General features: G+C 37.5%; 1 pseudogene; it reads right to left on the reverse strand.

The window, feature by feature from the left end:
- Positions 1-705: 705 nt before the first annotated feature.
- Positions 706-12,780, reverse strand: LOC120582596 (constitutive coactivator of PPAR-gamma-like protein 1; annotated as a pseudogene).
- Positions 12,781-12,935: the final 155 nt, after the last annotated feature.

Raw genomic sequence — 12,935 nt, forward strand, 5'->3', positions numbered from 1 at the left:
GAAAACTTAGTTGTGCCTTATTTTTTTCATAATCATAAAATCAAAGCCTTAAAACTTTCTCGTGAACAGTAATGCAAAATCAAAGATAAGGGCATGCATATGGTGCCAAATGCTCAAAGTGATGTCAGAGATTCCCAACCTTTTTGGCACCCGGGACTGGTGCTCCTATGAGAATCTTATGCCCCGTGATCTGAGGTGGAGCTGAGGGGGTGATGCCAGTGCTGGGGAGTGGCTGCAAATACAGATGATGCTTCGCTAGCTTGCCAGCTGCCCACCTCCTGCTGTGCGGCCCAGTTCCTAACAGGCTACGGATGGGTACCAGTCCACAGCCTGAGGGTTAGGAACCCCTTCCTAAGCTATATATTTATAAACACTGCCAAAATTTATTTTCTTTATAGTTGAAGAAACACAACTATAGGCTTTTGTCACAACCAGTTTAAACTTTGTACTTCATTTTAAGTATGGGAGTCAAATGCTCTTCATTTTCTTTTTGTTTTATTGTAGCATTTTGACTACAGCTGGTTAAAACTAAAAATGTGTTTTTTACATATCTGATATCAAAAAGGGATTTGAATTTCCTAAGTTCTTATTTTTCTCTTACGGAAAGGGAAAATGTATATAACTATAGGCTTGCTCTCATACATTCTTCAATCCTTATCCTTCCAGTATCCTTCACCTTCTATTAAAAAAAAAAAAAAACTAAGTTTATTCTTGCTTTAAGACAGCCACATCCAGAGCATCAGCTCCACAGCAAGCACTTTCTGTGCTCAGTGCATTTAAGTGAGGATTTGTATTCCCTGTCTTAGAGTTGCTGTTCAAGGCACTTTCTGAGTGGCTGGGAGCCCTGGCGTCACCCACACTCCTGTTCATCTGAGAAGCCGGCTTCTCAGTTACCACTGTTTTCAGCCAGGACCTGTCCGAAGACACGGCAGAGGACTTGGATTTCCCGGATTTTGACTTCAGTTCTTTGGTTACTTCTGCTGAATCACACCCTGGTTTTTATAACCTCTGCCATAATACCTTCTCCCTCTGCCAGATGTTCTATCACTGAGGTGAAAAGTCCTCTCTGATGCCCTCTTGCTGGTCCTTCAACAGAAACAACCTGTAGGGAAAAGGGCCACGACCCATCTATTCTCAGCCCAGTGGCCAACCACAGTGCCAGCTATTTCTAGCTTCCTTCTCTAAGAAGGTGTAGGTTGTATTCCACCCTGTGACTTGCTAATCCTGCTGCCTTCATTATGCAGAAGGCACAGCAAGCACCTTTGCTACAATTTCCTCATAGGAGCCTCCACAGACCCTTGCAAAGCGTTGCCCCTGTCCTTGGGAGGCAGGTAAAGGACAGGCCCGAAGTTCCCAGGGTACACAGAAGTGGGGTATTAAGGCAGTGCCAAGGGCACTGCCATGTCTGCCATGTCTTTTTACTCTGCCATGTCTTTTCTACCTTGGCATTTTGCTCAGCCTGACTTTCACAGAGGTCCATTAGTGGGGTCTTTTCCTGGATTTCTTTCAGGAGTTTGAACTGGAAGAGCTTCCCATAAGAATACATCCAAGGACAGCAGTGTTCCCAGGGCATGGGCTGGCCACATGCTTGTTTGCAAACAGAGCCATGTCCATGCCACTCGTTAAGAGCTGACAGCTGAATGTCTCCAGGGTCGAGGTTCTCAATCTTGAGCTCCTGCAGCTGATCAGGTTCGTAGAATTTGGAGGACATTGCCTGAGCCAGGAAGGCATCCAGCTCCTGATAATGCAGTATCCATTCTCTGTGCCTCTGCACCATATACCGTGGGACACAGCACAACACTGTGAGATGAGTGGGCATCCTGGCCAGATTGAGCATGGCTGGGGTGTCTGACCTCATGCAGCCCAGGAAAGCTCTCATCCTGCAGTTCTTGTCCTCCATTGCCTCCCTTACTCACAGCCTTTTCAGGTTGGGCCAGGTCCACTTCCTGAAAGCAAGAGTGTCTGTCAGTTCTGGGGTTTGCAGAGATTTTTCTTTGTAAGCTGCCCGCTCCTTAGTGATCTCTGGTGAAAGTTCTGGTAGAAGTCTCTTCTACAAACAGATCTATTCTCTTTCTGTTTTCTGCCAAGCTAAACAGGACTTCATTAAACATACTGACAGACTGGCCTATGGAGCAGGGAGCAGGGCAGTGGGAGGCAGATCTCTGCTGGCTTCATCTTCAAAATCAGCAATTTTGATTTCAACCTTGGTCAGGATGTCGAAGGTATATGGGTATATCAGCTACTTGTGCCGGTAGTTGGCCATTCTTGGCACTTCTGGCTTCACAGGGGTGGTGATATTCATGTGGTTTCTGGTGTGCATGGACAGGAAGCATGGAGTTGGATGGACAGTGCCAATCTGGCTCCCCTTCCCTGCAACAAGCTGGCTGACTGAACAGGTAGTGTTTGAACTTACCTTTGTTCTCCTGGGTCTCCCCATGCTTGAGACTGCAAGTGGCTTCCAGTTTTTTCCCAGGCAATTTTGTCCCTACTGATATAGCTCTCAGCTCCTCCATTGCCTTCATTATTGTCTGAAGACGATGATGTAGAAGAACCAGGAAAGTAGCTGAGTCTACAGGATTTGGGGCTGCCACTCAATGCTGAGTCGATCTGGGAGGACCACTCATACAGTGGGGTATATTTTCCTTCATGAGGAATGTTGCTATAGTTGTCCCTCAGTCAGATTTTTCCTCCTTGTTTCCAAAGTGAGGGCCTGCTCTGCGAGGCTGTATGGGTGGGGACTCTGCAAAGCTGTGGGCTTGGCTTGTGGAGAGGTCTGTTGGATATTGAGCATGGGGAGGAGACTGGAAACATGTGGTGGCACTGCCTTAGGCATTCCAGATGGATTTGGTCTGGCTGAGTAATACGGGTGAAATGCCACAGGCTTACTAGTTGCTGAATAGTATCCAGTTGCTCTCTTAAATAACTGCCGTCCTTTCTAGACATGAGAATGCTGGAAGACCTCTTTAGCTATAGCATCCAAGTCTGAGGTGTCCAGGATGATGCAGATATAGTCAGCCACAGCCTTGATCACCATGTCACATGGAGGCAAGAATATCTGGTGGGCCTGGACCTTAAGTGAGGCTAGTGGATGTTCTGGAGCAAGTAAGCTCCAATGAAGGGAAGCCAGGTCTTCATTAGGAAGAATGTAGTTTTCTAACCAAGTGGCAAAGGTGGGGAAGTGGTTTGGGTTCAGGTGCAGCTGCGTGGCCACCTCGTGCCTCAGGTATTGCCTTGTGGTGAAACTTTGCCTATTCCCACTCAGTTTTAGGGCATGCGCACCTATATATAGGGAATGTTGCACAGTGTGTAATCAGAGTCCTATGCAGCCAAGCTATGGAAGCTGTTTACTCTGCAGAAACCAATTATTTCTTGATGATGGTCCTCTACTCTCTGTGTGACCTTGACGTGTAAGCTGATGAGCACCAGGAAGATACAATGCCCTCCAGAAGCACAGCAGGAACCAGACCTTGGGCAGCAGGACACCTTTGTTCTAGTTGTGCCTTAACATCTGCTGTGCCATCCTATGCTTGGTTGCCCATTGCTCTACCACTTGACCCACTCCTGCAGCCGTGCCATCTTGAGCACGCTATTGAAGACAAAGAGCTGGATGTTGCCACTGAAGCAGACCTTGGCCAGCACTGCCAGGTAGCTAGCATGTGGTTCCCCAGGCTGCTGCTCACCCAGTGGGTGCAGAAACCGGTATTGAGGCTGTGCAGGCAGTTGTCGGCATCCATCAGCAGGCATGGCAGCGTGTGTGGGGGCTGCTGCCACACACCACCCACTAGGCGCCCTGGCCAGCTTCTGTAGCTCCACTGGCACCACGGTGCTCAGATAGTGCTTCTTAATGTAGTCCTGGAAGCTCTGCGTGGCTATGGCAGCAGGTACGGAATGGTGGGCCTGGCTCTTGTAGCCTCTAGGTAGGGCTGGGGTGGACCACAGCTCTCATGGCCGCTGCTACCACCATAAAATCAATATTGTGTTTAGATTCAATTAGGTATATTTGTAAGAATGATGTAATTGTTTTATTCTAAAATTTAAATACTTATAATATGCAGGAAAATACAGTATTTCAACTTTTGAAAATATTGAGCAAATGCAAATTAATGATGGAATGTATCTTAGTTGTGTTTTCCATCTAAAGAGGGCTGGGGTATAAGCAGTTCTTTTCGGAGGTGGTCATGGGCAGCACATTGGAGAGTGGGAAAGTGAAACAGTAAGGACATAGTTCATTACAGACTCCATTAATTAATTGGTTATTATGGAGGACAAAAATAGGGCTTAATTTTACAGTCTGTCTCCTGAGTTATCATGTGGATAATGCCTTAAAATTGGCCAGCTGAATTTCAGGAAGATCGGGGTTGCCACCAGGGACATTATCCATATCACACTGTACAGTACTTATCAGGTCAAGCTCACTGGTCCAGAAAAAGTCATCACACATATCTTAAAATAAATATATATATCGTTTATTGGAATTTTGAATTAAATAGACCTTTTGTATTTCATCTTGCATCTACAGCAGGTAGCATCTATACCTTAAGGTACAGTGGAGGCTTCCCTTATGGTGACCAAGGCTGGATTTATCTCCTACGTTATCTGTTATGTCTTGACTTTGTTATGGTGTTTTTGGGAAAAAATATGTAGTCAAATTTATGAATATTTTTTTGGTTAGCCTTGCAATTTAAATCAGAATAGCCATTCTCTGCTTACACTAAACTTAAATTTTTTTTTGCATGGTTTTATTTCTTTACATTTGAATCTCATTATTCGTAGTTCATTTCATGTCAGTAAGAACATGGCTCTAAATTTTATCTCTTTCGACATAGCTTCCCAGTTACCCAAGTACTGCTTATTTCAAAGATTGTATTTGCCCTAGTGATTTGTGATGCCACTTTTATCATATAGTAAATTCCCATATGCACTTGGCTATATTTCTGCTTTCCTATGGGGGCTTGCACCCCTCATCGTGTTTTTATTTTCCTCCTTCGTTTTAGTTGCTGTTTCTGTATGTTTCTTTCTCTGTATAAACTTTAATATCAACTTGTCTAAAAAAATAACACCATAAGTATGTTTTATTGTGAATGAATTAACTTTATAAATTGATTTAGGAAAAAACTGATGTCTTTATAATGTCATAGTATTCAAGACATATTCAGGGCATATTCTGAGCCTTTGTGTCACTGCCTCTTGGCTCTCTTCATGGTAATAGTGTTTTGTTTTTGTTTTTGTTTTTTTTTTCTTTTGCTCATCAAGTTACAAATTAATTTAAGTTATGCTTCCTTCCATTTTTTAAATTGGTGTATTTTTTATTTTTTGCTGGTTTTCTTTATCTGTTTCATTGGTCGTTGTGGGAGAAAAATATTTGCTGTACATTTACTCTACCAGAATAACTTAGAAATGTCTCAAAATATCATAGATATTATCTAAAACTCTCCCAAAAATAGTAAGATGCTTGAAAAATACTGGGATTCACAGAATCTGTTTTGTCAGCACTGAACCATCAGACAGGTATATTATGAAAAAATATGATATATTGAGTTAAACTAATCACTGTCAGTTCTCCAGTAACTTGAACTTTCAGCTTCTGTGATTCCAGTCCTGAAAGTCTGTGATATTATCCTCTATGGAATCCCTGTGAATCAAGAAAGTCCTTGGTGACCCACTTTAATATTTAGGTGTCAAACATCTGGCAGCTGTTTTACAGATTTTGTCTGTCAAGACCATTTCCTAGCTGATCTGAGACAGCTGCCTGATTGAATGTCTGCCCTACGTAACTTCACTCTTTTGGAACCACTTCCAGTGACAGCCATGCCCTATCATTTTCAACCCTCTATGTGACATTATAGTTGATGTCTCCTGAATCTACATGAAGATTTGTTTCTGCCAAAGTGGAAATATTTTCCAGATGAAACAAGTCTTAAACTAAAGTTTATGAAACAGTTATCTAAGCTTGATTAAATGCAGATCAATATGTGCTGTTTCACAGAAAATAAGTTAATGGAATAACAAAACATTAGGTACACACAATATAAAAACAAGACAAACATATTGTTTAGTATGCAATTATTTTACAGTACTTTTACACATTTTAAATATTATTTTCTAAAATATGCCACATTTGGGTAGGGTTCATTATCTTAGTTATAAAGGAAAATAAAAATTAGAAAGGCTACTGGCTCTCAAATGATAGTCATTTTGTTATAGAATTTAAGTAGAGCCCCAAATTTGTGACTCATAGCTCAGGAAAGTTTTCATATTTTGCCTCTCAGTACAGCTACCATCAATAACTGAAGTCAATTTCTACTTTAGTTAAAAGAGTGACAGGCAAATCCCAGAAATGATCATCAATATCGTATTTCACACCTCCCTCATCCCTAATACACACAGTCATGCTACCTACCCACAAATTGATATTTCTGATATTTCTCATCACCTTATATATCCTGCTCTATTCATCTAATATAATCTAATGGGGTTCAGTTTAGTCTTGACAGTTTAGTCTTGACTATGCTAAAACCAATTCATACTCAATGCAAAGTCAGCTCCACCTCTTTTTTATTTTGTCTAAAACACACTCGAGATCATCAGATAAATCTAGAAAAGCAGCCCCAAACTGACTATCATCTGTCTAAATGAGTTTTCCAGCTATCGTAAGAGAATAGTCAGAGCATCCCTATCATCATTATAAATTAAAAGTGTACTTGCTAAGTTAACATCACATAGGACAGGAACACTGCTGCTTTAAAAATGTTTCTGGAGATATTTGATATCTCCTGGGTATAAGTAAAATAAGGCAGTTTTGATACAGCTTTTGTAACACCATTGTTATGAAATGGAGATACTTTTATTTTCCATCTTCAGAAGATGGCTTTATTATTTTTGCTGTTTTGAAATTGTGTGTGTGTATGTGCACGTGTGCTTGTGCACACTCGCGTGGGGAGGGACTAAACTCAAATTCCTTTTTGAGTTATTGAGTTATTAGGAGTAAACTCTAATTCCTTTTTGAGTTATTAATTCATGCCCAGTTGTTGAAAGTACTCTGTTCTGCACAAAACAGGGGAAGTATTTTACGTTTGTGATACAAAGGAAAAAGAAAATGAAAATAGTCTGGACTGAGGAACTAGAAGAATCATCAAAACTTTTGTAAAGTTATTTACCTCATTGCTTGAGTGTGAATGAATTATTTTTCACAGAAACCAATCAGTGTGTTGGATTTCATAACCAAGGCATCACAGAGAAAAAAGGATCAGGAATTTATATAAATTTTGAATCCTTTTTTATAATTTTATACGTTCATAAAATAGTGATTGGGATAAAATTTAATTTGATATTTGACCAAGTGATTGGGATAAAATTTAATTTGATATTTGACCAAGTGTCCAAATTACAATAGTGTAGTAACTATCACAAAATTTAAATTTCCTAACAAGTTATTCATATTTGAGAAAGAAAAAGTTTTATCAGTAAATTGAAAGAAAATTATATATAAAATTATATAGGAGCTATCACTTATATGGACTTCTAAGTTAAAGAGGGATCTTGATGTGGAAATTGTATATTTTAACTGATACATCATACATATAAAATCTTTAGGAAGATTTTATATCATAATCTATAGATGCTTAAACTGGACATGAGAGTAGAATGGGGAATTTCTGTCTAGCTAGGTAACTATTATTTATCTAAAATCCAGTAGAAATTTGTAAGTGAGAACATGGCATCATACTGCTTTAGGTTTGAAATCCAGATCTCTACATATCAGCTGGAAACCTTAGGGAAGTCATTTAACTTTTGTGTTTCTCAGTTTTGTCTATATGATGGAGATTGTAATATGTTTTATAGGATCATTATGATGATTAATTATCATAAATAAGTTAATAAGGGCTAGAATTTTAGAAATGTAGCAAAGACAAAACACCCAGTATGCTTATTATCATTGTCACTTGTAACCTTTAAATTAAATGCATTCTCTTAGTATTTCTGAAGCACATTTAGCATGTTTCTACCTCAGCAACTTTGAACATAAGATCTGCTCATTCGTTTTCATAGCTTACTACCTCAGTTCATCCAGGTTTTAAAAAAAATGACCTATCAGATGACTTTTTTTTAACTACACAATCAAAAATTGTCCTTTTCTTTCATTGTTTTTATTCAATTTGTTGGGGCAACATTGGTTAATAAAATTATATAGGTTTCAAGTGTACTGTTTAGTATTATATCATCTATTTATTACATTGTGTGTTCACTACCCAAAGTCAAATCTTCCATCACCATATATTTGTATATTTGACCCTCTTTATGCTTATCTACCTCCCTCCTGCCCTCTTTCTCTCTGATAACCACTAAGCCGTTGTCTGTGTCTATGAGTTTTTGTTGTTTGTCTTGTTCATTTGTTGTTTTCAGTTTTATATCCCACATATGAGTGAAATCATATGGCTCTCTACTTTTTCTGTCTGACTTATTTCACAAGAATTCTCCTTTTTCCTTAATAGTTTTTCTTTCTATCAGTCACCATTTGGTATATTTATTAAACTTATAGTTTACATCCCCACCTCCTGCACTAACATGGAAACTCCATGAGAAGAGAGACACACAGAGCTCTCCTCACTTTCCCAGTGCAGACATGTTCATTGAAAATGAAACAGTTCGTTCTTTTATGGAAATGTGGTCAGAGTTCATAGGGTAATTCACACTTAACAGAGTAACATATTCTTTTAAAACTCTTAGGTAACAGTCAACTTAAGGGCAACTAACTAAGCATGTCCATACATAGTTGATAAAATTGCCATAAATGAAAGAAAAAAAGAAAGAAATACAAAGTACTCAAATATTCCTACTTGTCATATATAATTAACTTTCATAGATGCAATTTTTATATTTTTAAATGGTCCATATTAACCATAACTAAATTATATAAACTGAAGAAATATATAAATGTTATTTAAAACATTGTCTATTAAATTTTGAGAGGTGTTTAATGAATGTACAGATTTGGAGGTGGAGCTGTATAATTTCAAAGTATATTAGTAGGAACTAAATGAACGTCAGTTGTGAGGTGAAAATCATCTGTGTTAGAAAGCCACTCCATTCTTTTATCTTTCATATGCCTAATTCAGTCCTCCACCATAAACAGACAGACATTGGTGGACACATAATCTAGATTATCTGTTTACATTTTTCTATGTGATTTCTAGATTTGGAAATAGAAAAATTGACCTGCTAGGGGGGGAAAAAAAAGTGATAAAATTATATTGGGAGAACTGGAAGCCAACAGGAAGGAAAGATTTGTCCATATATTCTGTATAGGACAGAATGAAGCCATTCATTGATATGTAGAGAGACTGATTCATAGTTGTATTCTCATATCTAGTGACAAACACCATGATTCCTGCAATTCATTCTTTAATTCTCTGAGCTGTTTTATGTATTTTCACATTTGTGAGACCGAATGTTCACTTTTTTAGAATGTTCGGTGAACAGATTTTTAGAAAATTCTAAGTTGACAAAAGATTAAAGATCTCTATAAAGATCAATAACCCACAAGAAGGACAGAGTGTGCAGAGTTTCACAAATGTGTTTAATTACACAAGACATTCTTTATGACTTACCTTACACTTTTAGATCAAAGTTCACCATAGAATTACTTTAGAATTTAAAAGTATTTCTCATATCCGATCTCATACTGAGTTCTGTATTCTATTACATGGACTTCTCTTCAGAAATGAACACAGAAGCCATATCAGACCATTAAATAATTAGCAAATATTCCAAATACTTTAACATATCTATTCCAGGATACATAGTTTGCTCTATTTAATAATTTATTCATTCAAGATGTCTATTTTAATATCTCTATCCATAGACAAATTTCCACTCGCACGTTGTTACAGAGTTCAGTTTTCACTAGCTTTGTGTGGTCTTTTTTGTGTTTGGCATTTCACCTTACATTTCTACTGTCTCTGCCAAACACTGAGTTATGTATTTGTTTCTTGCCCTAGAGTGTGATATTTTTAATTTCAGGGACAGTGTTTTATTCATTCTTGTGTACTCACCACTATATATAATAATAATAATTAGAGTAGAGAATAACAATGTGTTGACTTGAGTTAAAAATATTAGCCTCAATTTACAACAGATTATTAGACGTGTATAAAGAATGAAATTTCTCAGTTCATTTCTCTGTTGCTCCATAAATGTCTTTCTTCCTCTACTTTTAAAATGTAACTTCACATAGAATAAAAGGGCACAAAGTTAAATAAGAGGTTGAACAACAGAAAAAGAATGGTGATTAGTAACTAACTTCTCATTCCACTGATCCTGGGCATGAGATCACACTTGCACCTCATTGCTGCTTTGAGATCATTCATCCCTCCTTGTCCCAAAACTTATTTGATTCTTATATCATGTACTCTATCTTCTGCTATTACCTTTTATTTTAACAATACTGTGGAGACCTAAATCACTCCAAGCATTATTCATTCAAGATATCCAAACATCCTATAAAGATTGTAATTATTGGCCTACTCTCATCCTCTTCACTGGAATTTGATAGGGGACTGTATTATTCCTATATATTGCTTTGCGTAGTATGGACATTTTAGAACTGTTATTCTAATCAATGAACATGGAATTTCTTTTCATCTATATTGTCTTAAACTTCTTTCATCAGTATTCTGTAATTTTCAGTTATAGATGTTTATCACCTTGCTTAAATCCATTCCTATTTTATTTTTTTTTAATGCTGTTGTAAATGGGGTTAAGAGTTCTTTCAGGTAGTACTTCATTGTAATGAATAGTTAAGAGCACCTGATTTTTGTATGTTGACTTTTTTATCCTGCAACTTAATTTAATTTTTAAAATTAATACTAACAGTTTTTTTTGGTGGAGTCTTTAGGGTTTTCTATATGTAATATGTCATTTGCAGAGACTAGTTTGTTTCTTTTTATTGCCTACTTGTACTGGCTCAGACTGTCAGTACTTTCTTGGATACAAATGGTGAGCATGGGCATCCATGTCTCAGCGTGTTTTGGTTGGAGAATTTAATCTATTTTCATTTCAAATAATTATTGATATGTAAAGTTCAATAATTTTGTTAATTTTTTTCTGACTGTTCCATAGTTCTTTTCCTCCTTTCTTCCTCTTTTGTGTCTTCCTTTGTGATTTGTTGATTATTTTGTAGCAGTATCCTTTGATTTTTTTTATTTTGCATATCAATTAGTTTTTACTTTATGACAGCCATGTGGTTTATATATAACATCTTGTAGTTGTAATGCTCTATTTTAAGCTGATACAACTTAACTTTGATTACATCCCAAAACTCTACACTTATTGTTCCCCTTCACATTTTGTGCTATTGATATCACAAAAAGTTATATCTTTTTGTATTGTGTATCCATTAACAAATTATCGTAGCTATAGTTAATTTTAATACCTTTGTCTTTTAACTTCTATAATAGAGTTAAATTGTTTATACACCACCATTATAATGTTAGAGTATTCTGGATTTGACTATACATATACCTTTTCCAGTGAATCTTACACTTTCATATTTGTTCATGTTCCTAATTAGCATACTTGTGTTTTACCTGGAAGAACTCCCTTTAGAATTTCTTTTAAGACAAGTAATGATGAATCTCCTCAGCTTTTGATTATGTGTGAAAGTCTCTCTCCCCTTAATTTCTGGAAGATAGCTTTGCTGTACGTATATGGTATTCTTGGTTAGCAGGTTTTTTTCATTCAGTACTTTTGAGTAGATCATCTCACTCTCTCCTGGTATGCAAAGTTTCTACTGAGAAATAAGCTTATAGTCTTAAGAAAGTTCCTTTGTATATGATGAGTATCTTTTCTCTTGCTATTTTCAAATTTCTCTTGTCCTTAATTTTTGATAGTTTGATTAAAAAGTGGTTTAATGAAAAGTCCTTTGTATTTGATTTATTTGGAGTTCTCTAGGTTTCATGGATCTTATTCAATTTCCTTTAAATTCATGAATTTATGTCATTATTCCTTTAAATTCATTTTCTGACCATTTATGATTTTCTGCTCCTTCTCGACTCAAAATATATATATTGATTTGCCCGTTATGATATCATAAGTTCCATAGAATTTCTTTACTTCTTTTCATCCTTTTATTTTTTTGTTTCTCTGATTGGGTAATTTCAAATGATCTATCTTAAAGCTCACTAATTCTTTATTTTTGAAGCTCTCTCTTTAATTTTGAGTGTGTTCATGGTGTTGTTGCGTTAGCTCTGAAATTCCGTTTAATTTTTTTTTTACGGTTTTTATCTTTTTGTTGAACTCATTTATTGTTTTTGGTCATTTCTGTTAGTTACTTCCTTAGGATAATTTGAATTTTTTGTCAGGTAGTTCATAGATCTATAATTCTTTAGGACAATTACTAGCACTTTGTTTTTTTTTTGTGGTATCATGTTGTTACCATCTTTTGAGATCTTGTTGCATTTTGGTGGTGTCTGAGATTTTGAAGAAGTCTTCGGTCTTAACAAACTGGCTTCAGCAGGGAAAATTTTTCACTAGTCAGCCTGGCCAGAGTTTCTGTGAGGTTTGGCAGGTGAGGACTGTGAGCGGGCCTGCTGCCATGGTCCATGGGTGGTCAGGCCTGTTCATTTGTTCCACAAGGGCAGGCCTGGAACCTGGATTCATCTGAACTAGCCTGGAACTGGGGTCCACAGGAGAAGTGCTGGAGCCAGAGTGTGAAGGAGTGTACTTGGAGCCAGGGTTTACTGGATCTGGGCTGAGCCTGGCATTGGAGCAGGTCTGGCACATGGGTCTACAAGGGCTGGCCTAACACTGGGAATCTCTGGGATGGGACTGGAAACTGGGTTTTCACAGCAAAGTCACATGCCCACTTCACTCTCTTTTCTTCATGGGAAGGCTTTGGGGTGGAAGGAATCTCTCTCAGCCCTATGCTGCATGCGCTT

This window comes from Pteropus medius, unplaced genomic scaffold (genome assembly GCF_902729225.1).
Source record: "Pteropus medius unplaced genomic scaffold, Ma_sr-lr_union100, whole genome shotgun sequence".
In the NCBI taxonomy this organism is placed as follows: Eukaryota; Metazoa; Chordata; class Mammalia; order Chiroptera; family Pteropodidae; genus Pteropus; species Pteropus medius.